Raw genomic sequence first — 14,512 nt, forward strand, 5'->3', positions numbered from 1 at the left:
TTTCAAAATTTTAAATATTTCACTCTTATTTGATTTCTGAGGAAAGGTCCATTATAATTTTTATCTTTTTCCCCTCTCTATATAAGGTGATTTATTTATTTATTTATTTATTTTATTCCAGCTTCTTTCAAGAATCTCTCTTTATCTTCAGTTTTCTATAGTGTAAATTAGATATACCTACGTGCGTGTGTGTGCGTGTGTGTTTTAATATTTATTCTGTGTGGTGTTCTCTGAACTTCCTGAACCTGCTACTTGGTGTTTGTCATTAATTTTGAAATGTACTTGGACATTATTATTTTCAAACATTTCTTCTGCTCTGTTCTGTCTACTTCTGGTATTTCAATTACACATATGATGAAACATTTAAAACATATAAAGTTGCCCAATGGGTCTTGGATTGTCTGCATTTGAGGATAATTCTTACTATTTCTTCTCTTTGCATCTCAGTTTTAGAAGTTCCTATTTAAAATATAGTCAATATTAATGATTTTTTTTTCTACACCATCTCCATTCTACTAAGGAGCCTACCAAAGGTATCTTGCATTTTGTTTTAATATTTTTTATACCTAAAATTTCCTTTTTATTTTTTCCTAGTTTCCATCTCTTTGGTTTTATAATGCATGCTTTTACATATTGTGTATGTTTTCTATTAGAGCCCTTAGCCTACTAATTCTAGTTATTTTAAGTTTTCTGTTAGTAATTCCAACATTCGAGTCTGAGTCTGATGATTGCTTTGTCTCTTCTGATTGTATCTTTTTCTTGGCATTTTGGGGTATCTTGAATTTTTATCTTTCTGTTGAAAGCCAGACATATTTTATTAGGTGACAGGAACTGACGTAAATATGCCTTTAGTGGGAAGATTTATGATATTCTGGTTGGGGGTTGAACTGGGTTTAAAGTACATTACAGCTATAGGTTCTAGAGGTTTCAAATTCCTCTATGGACCTTGTTTTTTATTTCCATTTAGCTTTGCACTTTAGACTTGCTCAGAGTCAGTGTCTTGAAGCCTTTTTAGCTACCATGCATGAATCATCATTCTGATGGAACCCTGGTGATGTAATGATATCATGTGCGAGAGTGGGAGCATTCTGTGATTTTCTTATTAAATCTTGGTGTTTTTGACAACCTGTGGTCTGGGTCTCTGACCTCCAAAAGAGTGTCTCCATTGGTATGGCTTCCTTCTTTCCGCACCTCATTCCTACCTCACTTCCAGTGCTGCAATACTCCCAAATTATGTTCTTGAAGCTCTGATCCCTGTTGACTTTTTTTTTTTTTAATCTGAGACAGAGACTGTGGAAAGAATGCCTCTCCCCCATGTGACATATGGTTCTGGCAATGTCTTTTCTCCAGAGATGTAGGCTTTCATTATGGAGAAGACTCTGGGCACATTTCACAGTTTTTACTCTTCCTCTGTGCCTGCCAGAGGCATGAGTGTATCTTTCTCAAATATTCAGTGTGAAAACCTGATGAGATTCCAGAAGATAAAGACTTCAATTTCTAGAAGTTTCTCCATCTCATGGTAGTCCACCCTGACCTCCAGCAATTCATATAAAATGACCGGTAGGTGTTTTTACACGTCTATGCCTCCAGCAACTTCTACTCTAGGTGTGAAGATTATGACTATGTGTCTCTGGATTTGAGAGTGGTGTTTTGCTTTGAGAACTTAGCTCTCTAATGAGTTCATGATAGGTCATTGATTTCCAGGTTGTTCAGCTTTTCATATAATACGGGAGTGAGACTCCAGTCTCTTCAGGGATAAGGGTTGAAACCAGAAGTCTGCATCTTTTTTCCAGAGAGGGAGACAGCAATGTCTCCCTAGGAAGCTCAGCCAATGTGGACCCTTGGGCCCCTCTTTCTTAATAGGCAGGAGTGGATCCCACAACCACTACAGGCTCTTTCCTCGTTTTCCTATCTCCTCCTCCTTGTCAATTATTCTGAGTTATTCCATCTGGACTGTAAGAGTCTCATCATTTTTCCTAACTCCAACAATATTGAGGTGTTTCACTACTGCATTTCTTGGTAGAGTGTTTGCTGCTTGTTGAACTTTCAGTGCAACTTTTCTGTACTTTTAATTTTTTTTTAAATTTAAATACCATATGGTTTGAGATGGTTGTGGTGTTTTAAAATATTTGTTTAAGATTATAAAGATTATAGTCTTATTTTAACCTATAAAACAAGATTAACAAATTGTCTCAGAGTTGAACTATTTATATTTTTCTTAATATTAATTTTTAATCACTTCACGATTTGTCTAGATTTTCTGAAAAAAACAAAACAAAACAAAACAAAAAACACCCCATAGTACACATAGGAAAAGAGAGGAAGTCTATGTTAAATGTTCTGTGAATAAGAGTGTGGTTATGTATGTCTGGATGTCAGTCTATTATGCTACAGGATACAAAGAATGCATTGGCAATATAGGCTCAAGCAGGGACCTCCAGGCAGAAAGGCAATGAGGGCATTAATATCCTATCTCTGGCACCCCACAGACAACTGTTTAGACCAAGATGAAGCTGGATGCTCTTTACTCTGAAAGAGAGCCACTGACACTCTGTTGAGCTCATTTTTTGGCAGTATAGATGTGATAGTCACCTTATACAAGTAGAATATTTGATGACAGATAGTCTGAAATATGTGCATCAATTGCTAGTAAAGCCAGTTGCCCAGCTGAAACCAGCTGCACATAAAATCTTTAGTGCCCACGAGGGAGCTACTAGCCCTTGGGCTCTGGGCAAGAAGTCTACAGGAGGCTCCATTCAAGCACCCGCCTCTTGTAGTGCAGCAGAGGTGATCCCATTTCTAGCTACCAGACAAACAAGCATGAACAATCCTTGATGAACTCAAAAGATAATTCTGAATCCTTCTCTTTACAAGTGAAAGTTTGATCTTTTCTCTGATTCACACCATGTTCCTCCCCTTGGTGGGAGCCTCACTCTCCCAGCCTCCATTCCGCTGGTAACCTGGCCATCAGAACCACTTGCCTGGACTTTGCTTTGGAGCTAGTGACCCCTGGACAGACACAGCCTGGACCTCTCTCCTTTACAATGGTGGCAGGATTACAGGGAGACTGAACACCTCCTGGGACTAGAGCGGCAGCCGTGCTGGAAGCAGGACCAAGATGAGCATACATGGTGTGGTGTCCTGTCCTCACTGACCATGCTGGTGATGCTGCCTAGATCGCTTTAGTGACCTAACTTGGGCCACTGTTCTGCTTATGTAGCCTCCAACTGATTCTCATGGTAAACCTTTGCAATAGTTAAAACAATTATGAAATGATGAAAGCATCTGCACATGGAACTGGTAATGAAAAAGATGTTTCAGGGTTCACATAGGATAAGATCTCTGGAAAACGGACTTCTAATTATATGGATTTCATTCATAACTGTAGCTGCTTCTTCTTCTTCTTCTTCTTCTTCTTCTTCTTCTTCTTCTTCTTCAGGTTTGAGAGACAGAGCGTGAGCAAGAGAGGGGCAGAGAGAGAGGGAGAAAGAGAAACCCAAGCAGGCTCCACACTCTCAGTGCAGAGTCTGATGTGGGGCTCGATCCCACAAACCATGAAATCATGACCCAAGATGAAATCAAGAGCCAGATGCTTAACTGGCTGAGCCACCCAGGGGCCCTACCTGTAGCTTCTTTTTAAAATAATAGCCGACTTTTTTTCTCCTCACTTTATTTCACTATTTTGCTCACTTTTCAGGGTTTGGTTTTCTTTCAGCATCAGTAAGAAAAAAAACCCTGGAGGGATGGGGAAGCTGGTGGCAGAGGAGGGGGACACTGGGCTCATTTCATCCCACTGATGCAGCTAGATTACTATCAAATCATTCTCAATGATTTCACTCATATGTGAATTTAAGAAACAAAGAAAATGAGCAAAAGAAAAAAGAAGAGAAAGAGAGAAAGAAGCCAAGAAACAGACTCTTAATGATAGAGAACAAACTCAGAGTTGACGGGGGGAGGGGCCTGTTGGGAGGGATGGGCTTGATGGGTGATGGGTGCTAAGGAGTGCACTTGTGATGAGGACCAGGTGTTGTACGGAAGTGTTGGATCACTATATTATACACCTGGAACTACTATCACACTGTATGTTAACTAACTGGAATTAAGATAAAATGATGAAAGAAAGAGAGAAAGAAAGAAAGAAGGGAAGGAAGGAAGGAAGGAAGGAAGGAAGGAAGGAAGGAAGGAAGGAAGGAAGGAAGGAAGGAAGGAAAGAAGGGAGAAAAGAGACAGGGAAAAAGAAATTTCTGAAATAATATAACTAATATAATTATCACTAAACAAATAAAACATTTTGTGCCAAACTTATTCTGAGATGGCTATATTTTGTCCCTGATAAATAAAGTAATAGAAAGAAATGAAGATAAATTGGATGGAAGATACATCTATGTCTATATCTATACCTGTAAAGAACCACTAAGATGTCACATCTCATAATTCATCACCAGCAAAACAGAATGTCAATTTTAGAGCCTAATTTAAAAATAGGCATTTCTTTTATACATTTTTATTAATGCAAATTTAGTGCCCTTAAAACGGTTCAAAAAATTGTAGCACATATCTTAGATTAACGTTAGGGTTGATAGGATGAAGCTAAATCATTTTATACAAGACTGAGAAAAAGCTTAGCTATTTAATTCAGGCAGTAAAAGAACAAATATCCTTTAAAATATTATCAGAGAAGAGCCAACAAAGAGCTAACAAAGAGAAGTTAAGATGGCACTATTTCCTTCTTCTTTGTAAGGGATATGATTCAAGTTAGCCCACAAACCTCTCTATGACATGGATACCCTATTTTGAGTATTTTAGAGACCACCTAAGCCCTCTTTTCATTAAAAAAAATTTTTTTATGTCTTTATTTTATTTTGAGAGACAGAGCCAGAGAGCAAGCGAGGGAGGGGCAGAGAGAGAGGGAGACACAGAATCTGAAGCAGGCTCCAGGCTCTGAGCTGTCAGCACAGAGCTCGACGCGGGGCTCGAACCCAGTTACCATGAGATCATGACCTAAGCTGAAGTCAGATGCTCAACCGACTGAGGCCCCCAGGCGCCCCTAAGCCCTCTTTTCAGAACCATCGTAGGAAGCAGAGAGCTCAGTTACGGAGAGGTGTGTCACTGCATAATACATGAAGGCGGAGGGGCAGGGAGGGGTGCTTACTAGAAAGAAATCTTGCACTAGGAGCTGGTGAGAGAAACGAGCTGATCGCCTGATCCCACGCAGGCTCCACATGGTATATTGTTGCGGTTCATCGTCACCCTGGGGGAACGACCTGCTCCTGTGTGTTGGATGGAAGTAGCTACAGTGATACCTGCCAGACTCTGTCAATGGATGAAGTCATGTGCATAAGCCAGCTCTTCACCTGAAAGGAATTCTGCCCACAGTATTGGTGGAGATGAACAGGGCTGACGGAAATCCACACGGTGACCGGGAAACCCAGTGTCTGATTGGATATCTATTCCCTGTACACGTAATGATATAAAAAAATAACCTGGAGATGCATGAAACGAATTACTAAAGAATAGGGGAAGGGAATGATTTTTCTCAGTATTGAAGAGTAAAGTTCATCCAACAATAATTTGATCCCAGGCATCCTAAAATAATTTCGGTAAACTATTTGATTCCCTTAACAGATTAGAAGAAGGTGTAGCCTTTTGGAATGAGATTAAAAAAAAAACAAAAAAACCCAAGATGAAAAGAAAGTATAGTTTGGTGCATGGAAATCAGGTGAGAGGCAAAGACAGAAAGTGCAGGTTCTTGGTTACGCAGAAGCAGAAGCGTCAAAGAGCAAGATAAGAATCCTCACTGGGGGTAATATATGTATACAGAGATTTGAGGGACAAAATAATAAACTGGAATAGATTAAATTTTTGAAGGTTTTTCCAGGAAAGCAGAGGAAAGTTAAAACGACTTAAAATGATGAGAGAGAGAAAAAAAATGGCATACAGGTATTGAGTCCCGAGAACAGAGATTCAAATTAAGAATGTATTTGCAGAGATAAAACCTGAATAATTACAATGAAAACAATAAAGGAAGAATGAAATTGAATATAACTTATGGAATAGGAGGAAAAGAAACCTGAGTAATGTTGTAAAATATTCCACATTCTAATTTTGATTTCCTATTTTTACTTATAGCATTTTCCACATGGTTTAATGTTTTATTCAAATTTTATGGTTTTCTGGGGCACCTGGGTGGCTGTGTCTCCCTCTCTCTCTGCCCCTACCCTGCTCTCTCTCTGTCTCTCAAAAAAAAACATTAAAAATTTAAAGTTTACAGTATTCTCAACATTTTATGGCATTATAGAAAACTGTTGGGGAGATTTTTCCTACAAATCTAATTTTTAAAAATTTTTAAAAATGTTATTTTTGTTGACCAAGAAATAGATGCTGAGGTAGTGATTTGTGCTGGTCAGTGCTCTCCACCCATTCACAGTGAAACCGCTGGCTGTAGCGAGCTACGGATTTGCCCCAGGTTAATGAGGTGGCCACGTCTCAGCCTTCCTGTCTGAGGAGTCATGACAGCAAGTGACGTGATGACAGCAGAGATGTGATGTGGACTCTTTCTGCAAGGGTAGCATGAAGAGAGCACACTGTGCTTGTGCTCAGCCACTTAGATTCACAACTGTTTCCTTTTTTTTTTTTTTTAATTTATCTATTTCTGAGAGAGAGAGACAGCATGAGCAGGGGAGGGCCAGGGAGAGAGGGAGACACAGAATCAGAAGCAGGCTCCAGGCTCTGAGCTATCAGCACAGAGCCCGACACAGGGATCAAACCCATGAACTGTGAGATCATGACCTGAGCCGAAGTTGGACGCTCAACCGACTGAGCCACCCAGGAGCCCCGACGGCTGATTCTTACCACAATGCAATTTAGTCTTATTAATATGAATGCTTCCTGAAGAAAACACGAAAAAAAAAAACCCAGAAGCCCCCCCAAGGGGAAATCTCGAACCTGGCCCCCAGTAGTAAGCTTCATAAATATTTTGGAGTGTTTCTTCCCCTTGTCTTCATTTGCATGTATATCTAGCTATGAATTAAATCTGGTAACCGTCTTTCTGTTTGTTAAAGCATCTTCTCCGACCCCATGATTTTAATATTTGTCTAGCATCTCATCACATAGGGATAAATTATTTGGGTTAAACAAAGAGTTTCTGTTGGTTGTTTTTAATTTGTTCCGCGTTTTGCCAAGAAATCAAACCTATTGCCAAATGAAGGTCCCTGAGGGAGTGCAGTGTATTCTGTTCCAGAGACATAGCATTGCCCCTTCCTGCATCTGCCCCCACAGCTGCTTTTTTGGGGGCTGAATTCTGGTGATGACTTCCTTCCAGCTTTGGCTCTAATGGCTACCCTTCATGTCTTGTCAAGGTCACTTTGTTCCTATGACTGATACCCCTCTGGACCTCTCCCAAGCCAAGTCTTTATCTCGCTTTGGTGCAACCCATAGGAACCTTTGTTTCTTTTCTTCCCATGCCAAATACAAGAGTAGCTCATGATTACTGCTTGGAGTCTCTGCCTAATACTCTTCCTCCAAGTCATTACAGGAACATGAGACTAAGTGCCAACCTACCTCTCCCAAGAGTCTCAAATGGGATGCCATCTTAACGCCTCTCTGAATTTGTATTTCTCTTCCAAGATGAGCCAGCCCCAAGAGGAAGCTCTCCTCTGATAGGTCTTCCTTGCTTTTTCTCCCTCTGTCTGCGTCTACTTCCTTTCTCTCTTCTCGTCTATTCCATGGTCTCATGTGTGCACTACAGGACCGACACTTCTCTCCCTTTCCCCAAAGACTATTCTAGCAGATGGCATGAGAAGAGAGAGGAGGTGCCTTACTAAGAAAGTAAGTCTGGAGAATAAAAATGTTATTCATTGCACATGAAGTGATGATGCAAATAAGTAATTAAAAGTTTTATAAATACTTTTAAAGCTTCATATGCTTTCCTTTAATTTTCCCTGCAGTGTGTTCCAGATGTTCTGAGTAATATATATATATATATATATATATATATATATATATAAACACACACACACATGATTGTTGTTATCCCAGTCCTGATTAAGTTTAATAGGGTCCCATCTTGTTTTTGAGTCTAGGAAGGACTTAACCACTTTCTACCATTACTCACAAATTAAGTATTTTTGGAGCTCATCCCTTTAGAGAAGAGTTTGGATGGATAAACCAGTCAGAACATGGCCCTCAAATTTGCTCTATGATCTTCATTTTTTTAGGTTTGTTTCTATTCTGATTTCCCTGATAAGAGCTAGAAACTGGTGCTTATCCACATCCCTCCTTTTTGACTTCAATTTTGGATCTTGTCAAAGTCCGGAGATAAAATCAAGGTGAAAAATAGGTGAATAGAGTCTTTTTTCCTCTGAAAAGCAACGAAACCATACCAGGTAATATACAATTTATTGGCTTGGAGCCCTACACAGGATATCTCATCTTTCAAATTTTTTCTTGCAATATTTCTCAAGTACAAACTGAATTTCCAAGTACAGTTAAGTCACCATGTTTGCCTCATACTTACAGGAATCATGTGGCAAAATGATTTAAGTTCATGGTACAATTTATGCTTAAAAATAAGGAGAGCAAAGAGTGTGCCATATACTTTTACAATAACTGTTATCATCAAATTGTAAAGACACCCCCTCCTCCCACATCAGACCCGGAGGGACAAAGAAATCCATCCCTGCTCTGGGCTTGTGGAGCCTCTGTTCTCTTCTCTGTGGTCTCGAGAAAATCAAGTACTACAAGTTTCATTTCTCATAAACTTTTAAAATATAAAGTTATTTCAATGTTCAACTTACTGGTTTCTGGATTTTTACCTAGTGCATCTGTACATGAGCACTTATTTCTTTGTCTTTTTTAAAATTATTGATAATAAAACCCTGGGATTTTGGTGGAGGGTTAATGACTAGTTTTATTTATTTTCTTAATGTGTCTTGGGGCTATTTCCAAATATGCTTTAAAAACACTAAACTATAGCCAAAGCCTTTTTAAAAAAAAGGTCGTATTCATCAGCATTTTATTCTTGATGCAATGAGGTTGATGGGAGACAGAACCATATATAAATGTATGACAAAGCCCTATAATTAAGTGGGGATTTATTTCCAAACTCTGGGGTAGACCCATAGTAAATTAGGCTCACTGCATGGAAATTCATTTTTCAAAGTGATGCTGGCTTTACAGAAGGAGCTGAACAAATGTGTGCCTTTACTCTTTCCTCCATAGTCAGGGCTTACCATCCAAGTATGCCAACACATCACCGCGGCAAACCCAGATTCGTTGTCCAGGTCAGGTGTGAAGTGGGTCCAAGACTGGAGAGCAATGGCTGCAACCCCAAGTCACTTTTGTGAGAAGTCCATGGAACACCCAAGTGCACATGGGGAAAGGCCCCATGAAGGAAAAGAGCAGATGAAGGAGGATGCCCACAGTTCCTCTGGAAGCCAACTGTCCCGATGAGAATATGGTAATGTCTGCTCTGGAGTAAGTGGTAGGACACATTGGAGATATAGTTTGTGGCGATGCTGTGTAATTGTGATATAGTATGTGATTGGTAAACCATCTGCTTCTCTTTCTGCACGGCTTCAGAAAGGTTGGGACCAGATTGGATATGGGTTTAGTTAAAATGACTTTGCCTTTTGAGTCTTGTCCCTACCTACTTTCTAGGATAAACCAAGATTATATCCTTAAAGGATATGAGGTTGCCAGTTTGAGGTGCTGGAGAAGAGAAAGGGCCCACTGTTTCTAGACATTTGCACTGACCTACCATAGACTGGGCACTTTACCAATGCTTTAATTGAACACTGTTTAAAATTTGTCATGAGTTATGACTCGAGGGTAGAAACTTAATGTACTTGTCAAATTAAAAAAGAAAAGAACAAAGTTTAAAATGACAAAAAAGGCAAAATTTGATTAAAAGGAACAGATCAGGCAAACCTATATCAGACTACAGGGGGGTATGTCCACGTGTGTTTTCCTAGAGAGAGGTTGTCCAGATGTAGGGAATTGTATGCATTTGAGAAAAATGATAATGGAAGAAAAATGATGGAATCATGATATCAAGTTTTACCTATTTCAACATTTTTGCTTATAGAAAATTGCTAGTGGAGTCATCTACTTGGACCTTTCTGTATTACTTTCATAATCTGCATTGGAAGCTGATGAAATAACCTGCTGGCACTGATAACCTGATTTGGCAACAGCCCTCCCTTTTTCTAAAACAGATACTTCCATTTTAGAAATGTTAAAACACATTCAGGTCAGTCCTACTGTTTTGTTTCCTGAGATCCTAAGGTTTAATTGCGTGACATTTAGGAGCAGATGTGGCACCACTAGTCATATCCCGTTTTACTGATCCAGGGATCCCTCTACTGCTCGGGCTTGGAAAGCTCTGAACACACTTACTTCTTAGCCTCTAAGACTTTATGCCTTAATTGGAGGTATTTTCGTGAAAACATAATATCTTAATGTAGACATTATAAAAATCAATCCAGCAAATTATAGAATGACATGAAGAGATGATACATTTCACATTAAATACCTACTGAGTGATTTCCAAAAACTATCCTAGATAAATTATATAAATAATTCATTTTAAAATGTGACTGATCCCTAAACTTCAACCTAATTAAAATGTCTATATCTTCAAAAGCAAGAGCTAACATTAAGTACACTTATGATTTTTTTATTATTAAATGGAAAGGAAGAAGGAAGGAAGGAGGAAAGGAAGGAAGGAAGGAAGGAAGGAAGGAAGGAAGGAAGGAAGGAAGGAAGGAAGGAAGGAAGGAGGGAGGGAGACAAGGTTATAGTTAATAGGACAAAGAAAGCAGAGGTCACATAAGGACACAGTAAATTGAGTCAATGTATTGTTCTGTTCAGCACCTGGCATATCCAAGAACATCTTTTTCAGTGTGAGTCAGTTCCATTAAGAAGAGTGACTCCCACACTAAAATTGCAGCAACTCGTACCCCCTTCCAACACAGTGTTTTATTCATGGAATTCTGGCATCAGTGGTTTTAAATCTACTTCTGCGCGGATCCTGATGACCTCTTCGATTCTCTCTTGAGAACAGCTGCTTCTGTGTCACAGATGCTCAGAGGAAGAAGAGAAAGCAAGTGTCCTGCTGTGTGCTTGTGCTCATTCTCGACATCTGCAGACCCAGCTGAGAGCACCTGCATTATTAGCTTTAAGGCTTGGAGACACCTATAAACTAAAAGGCAGAGTGTCGTCAATTTCAAAGTGAAAGTACCCTTTGGAGAGCCATAGTGTTTGTGTGTTTGTAACATGCATATTAAAGTCCCCATAACGTAGGGCCAAACGCTGCGATGTGATTCAGGGGCTGCATTACAGTTGCACGTTTACGGTTGTGAGAACGTTAAAGAACCTGTGAAATCCCCACCTTCACCTTATTTTCCTATTCAGAAGATACAAGAATGGTGCCTGAAAATGAAAGGCCAACAATACTCAGACTATGAATACAGAAAACGTGTGGCTATGTTCTTCGCAGCGATGACTCCAGAAGAAATTGCGGGCTCTGATATGGAAATATGACATTTTTTCTAAACAAATGCTAACGAAGGAGAGAATACAGTTAATACCATGTTAAGTCCCTGTAAAGCATCACTTCTCTACAAAGCAAAGTTACTGAGACAGACTCAAAGAGCAAATGATTTTCCTGAACGTTTATATTTTCAATATGCACATATGCAAAGCTGTGGGAGAACAGATGGAAAAATAATTGAACATATATGACAGTGGATTACCGTATAGATTACATCTGAATGTATTACAGATCAATGAGGAAAAATAAACATAATCATAAAAATAGTCAATGGACACAAATGCAAATCCACCAAAATACTTATCTGTCCTATGAAAAATATCCAATCTTCTTAAGAAATTGTAAACTAGGGGCACCTGGGTGGCTTAGTCGGTTAAGCGTCCGACTTTCCCTTAGATCATGATGTCGCGGTTTGTGGGTTCAGGCCCCGCGTCGGGCTCTGTGCTGACTGCCAGCTCAGAGCCTGGAGCCTGTTTCAGTCTGTGACTCCCTCTCTCTCTGACCCTCCCCTGCTCGCGCTGTCTCTCTCTCTCTCTCTCCTAGAAANCCCTCTCTCTCTGACCCTCCCCTGCTCGCGCTGTCTCTCTCTCTCTCTCTCCTAGAAATAAAACATTAAAAAAAAAAAAAAGAAATTGTAAACTCACCAAAACAATGATTTTAAGTTAATTAATTCTCAAAGATAATATTAATAATAGCTCAGCTTATTTAAAAAACTCATCTATAACTCATGTGAGGAATAACACAAACTAGGATATCATTTTTAGTGTAAATTGTTATAGTGTTTGAAAAGGATATTTGGCAAATCAACTTAAAATACCCTGATTTGTTTATGCATTTAATGGGGCAATTTCACTTAAAAAGAGAATTGCAAATACCATAAACATTATAATGGCAACAAAATATTAAAAAGCTAAGTAATGGGGGGGGTGCCTTGGTGGCTCAGTTAGTAGAGCATCTGACTTTGGCTCAGGTCATGATCTCACAGTCTGTGAGTTCTAGCCCCGTATCAGGCTCCATGCTAACAGCTGAGAGCCTAGAGCCTTCTTTGGATTTGTGTCTCTTTCTGCCCCTCCCCCACTCACATTCTGTCTGGCTGTCTCTGTCTCTCTCTCTCTCAAAAATAAATAAAATGTTAAAAAATTTTAAAAAGCTAAGTAATGGATAAGCAAGGATTGCAACTTACTTATATCTTCTGTCACAAAATATTCTGTAATTGTGTGAATATTTAAGGTAGTTTAGTTGATTTAAAATTATGATATGCTACATGGTGAACAAAATGGATTTCAGTAATATATGTAATATATATAAATCCCATTAGCTAACTTTTCAATACGTATGTTTCAGGGCTATGCTTTAGGTATATGTAGTTTCATGAGTGGACATCTTCAGATGCTGGGTTTAAAACCTGTCAAAAATATATCCACATCATTTACTGTTTGTACTATACATTTTAGGCTTGTTACACCAGATTATCTGAGGATGTGATGGGAGTAATTCAAATTGAAGTATAAAATTCAATCATCTTCCACAACACCTAAGAGTAGAAACAAGAATATGTAGCTTTAAATACTCAGCTTTGGAGGGGGTGGGTAAAGCCTAACTATTTTTATAAAGCCTCTCAAGTGATTCTGTAGTCCTAATAAGGTAAAGGAAAAAATGAATCCATGAAAATATATGGTGATCAAACTTTGGGAATAAAATCTGACACAGTGTACCTTTTCTGGGCATTTGTATGCATATTTCGGGAAACTTCTTTAACTTTCACAGGCTACTGAAGTACGAACGCTGTTTATTACCAAGAGACACAATTAGAGGCAAGTGCCATAAAAATGTGGGATCTGTTAGGGAGTTGTGCTTTGGAAAGAAGAGGAGACGTAGGTAGAGTTAATTCCTGATGGCTGTTCACCAACGCTCGACTTCTGTGGTGCTCTGAAAGGTTTCTTCCAGATGGATGTATCTGTTGGTCCAGATTTTAAGAAAAATAGATGTAGGACTGTGATTTATTTGATGAATGGCACCTTGAAGCATCAAATACCAACTCTACATTTGTCCCCCTATCTGTGCTATTCTTAGTCCATCACCTGGTTTATGATGAAACTTGACCCAAATACTAAATGTTAGTAACAACAGAGTGCTTCATGTTTTCATGATACACTTCCGCAATTATTCTCAAAGTCAAAAAAGTTACTTGAACACAAGAACTCCATGTTTTAGCTTATTTTGGTAGAAATATTCTGTTGAAGAGTAAATTTTTCTCATGACTACTTTATCAAATCTTTGTAAAATATTTGATTACCAAAGATAAATACAAGTTTTCTTCCTCTTACTTCCCATGTTTTTTCCCCAATAACATATTTTCCCATAACATATTTTCTATACTTCAGTTGTAAAACTCATCTCTATTCTATTCTGCTTGGTCTCATAGATATTTTTCTTTGTCTTCTTGCCAGCACCATATATTACAACAACTAAGATAAAAGACCCTCAAAGGCAGGGATCTTGTCTATGTGCCCTTGATCTGGTAGCAGAAATACTAGTGTAACAATCTGTGAATGTGGATGAAAGTTGGACAGCATATGCATAGGCTTTAAACGTGTGCTTGGCAGATTTAAAATAAGAGTGAATAAGTTATAGACTCATTTAAAGTATATAAGCTAGACCTCAGAAGCAGAAGTACATTAAATTCAACAAATCCCTAGGAAGGGTTATAAATGCAATGGGAAATTCTATGCAATTTCATTTTCAGAGGCCAAAGAAGACTTTCTCTTCATTTGAGATTCTGGGTTTTACATTGCTGCTCTTGGTATTATATAAAAAAATCTCCCTACTGCTAGAAAAATAGGCAAAAATCCGGTTGAGAAAATTATGTAGTTTTTTTCTCCAATAAGGGAGATTTTACGTAAAATCTTTTAGATTAGATATCTTTTAGATATCTTACGTAAAATGGCTCATGTCTATGTA

At 38.7% G+C, this 14,512-nt stretch overlaps 1 long non-coding RNA gene across 1 annotated transcript; it reads left to right on the forward strand.

The window, feature by feature from the left end:
* Window positions 1-1,288: 1,288 nt before the first annotated feature.
* LOC120245350 lies at window positions 1,289-11,958 on the forward strand. The gene is made up of 5 exons (XR_005531765.1): window positions 1,289-1,560; window positions 8,217-8,384; window positions 9,220-9,457; window positions 10,085-10,249; window positions 11,063-11,958. It is a non-coding gene; the product is annotated as an uncharacterized LOC120245350 (long non-coding RNA).
* Window positions 11,959-14,512: the final 2,554 nt, after the last annotated feature.

This window comes from Hyaena hyaena, unplaced genomic scaffold (genome assembly GCF_003009895.1).
Source record: "Hyaena hyaena isolate Hyena2069 unplaced genomic scaffold, ASM300989v1 scaffold_420, whole genome shotgun sequence".
Lineage (NCBI taxonomy): Eukaryota > Metazoa > Chordata > Mammalia > Carnivora > Hyaenidae > Hyaena > Hyaena hyaena.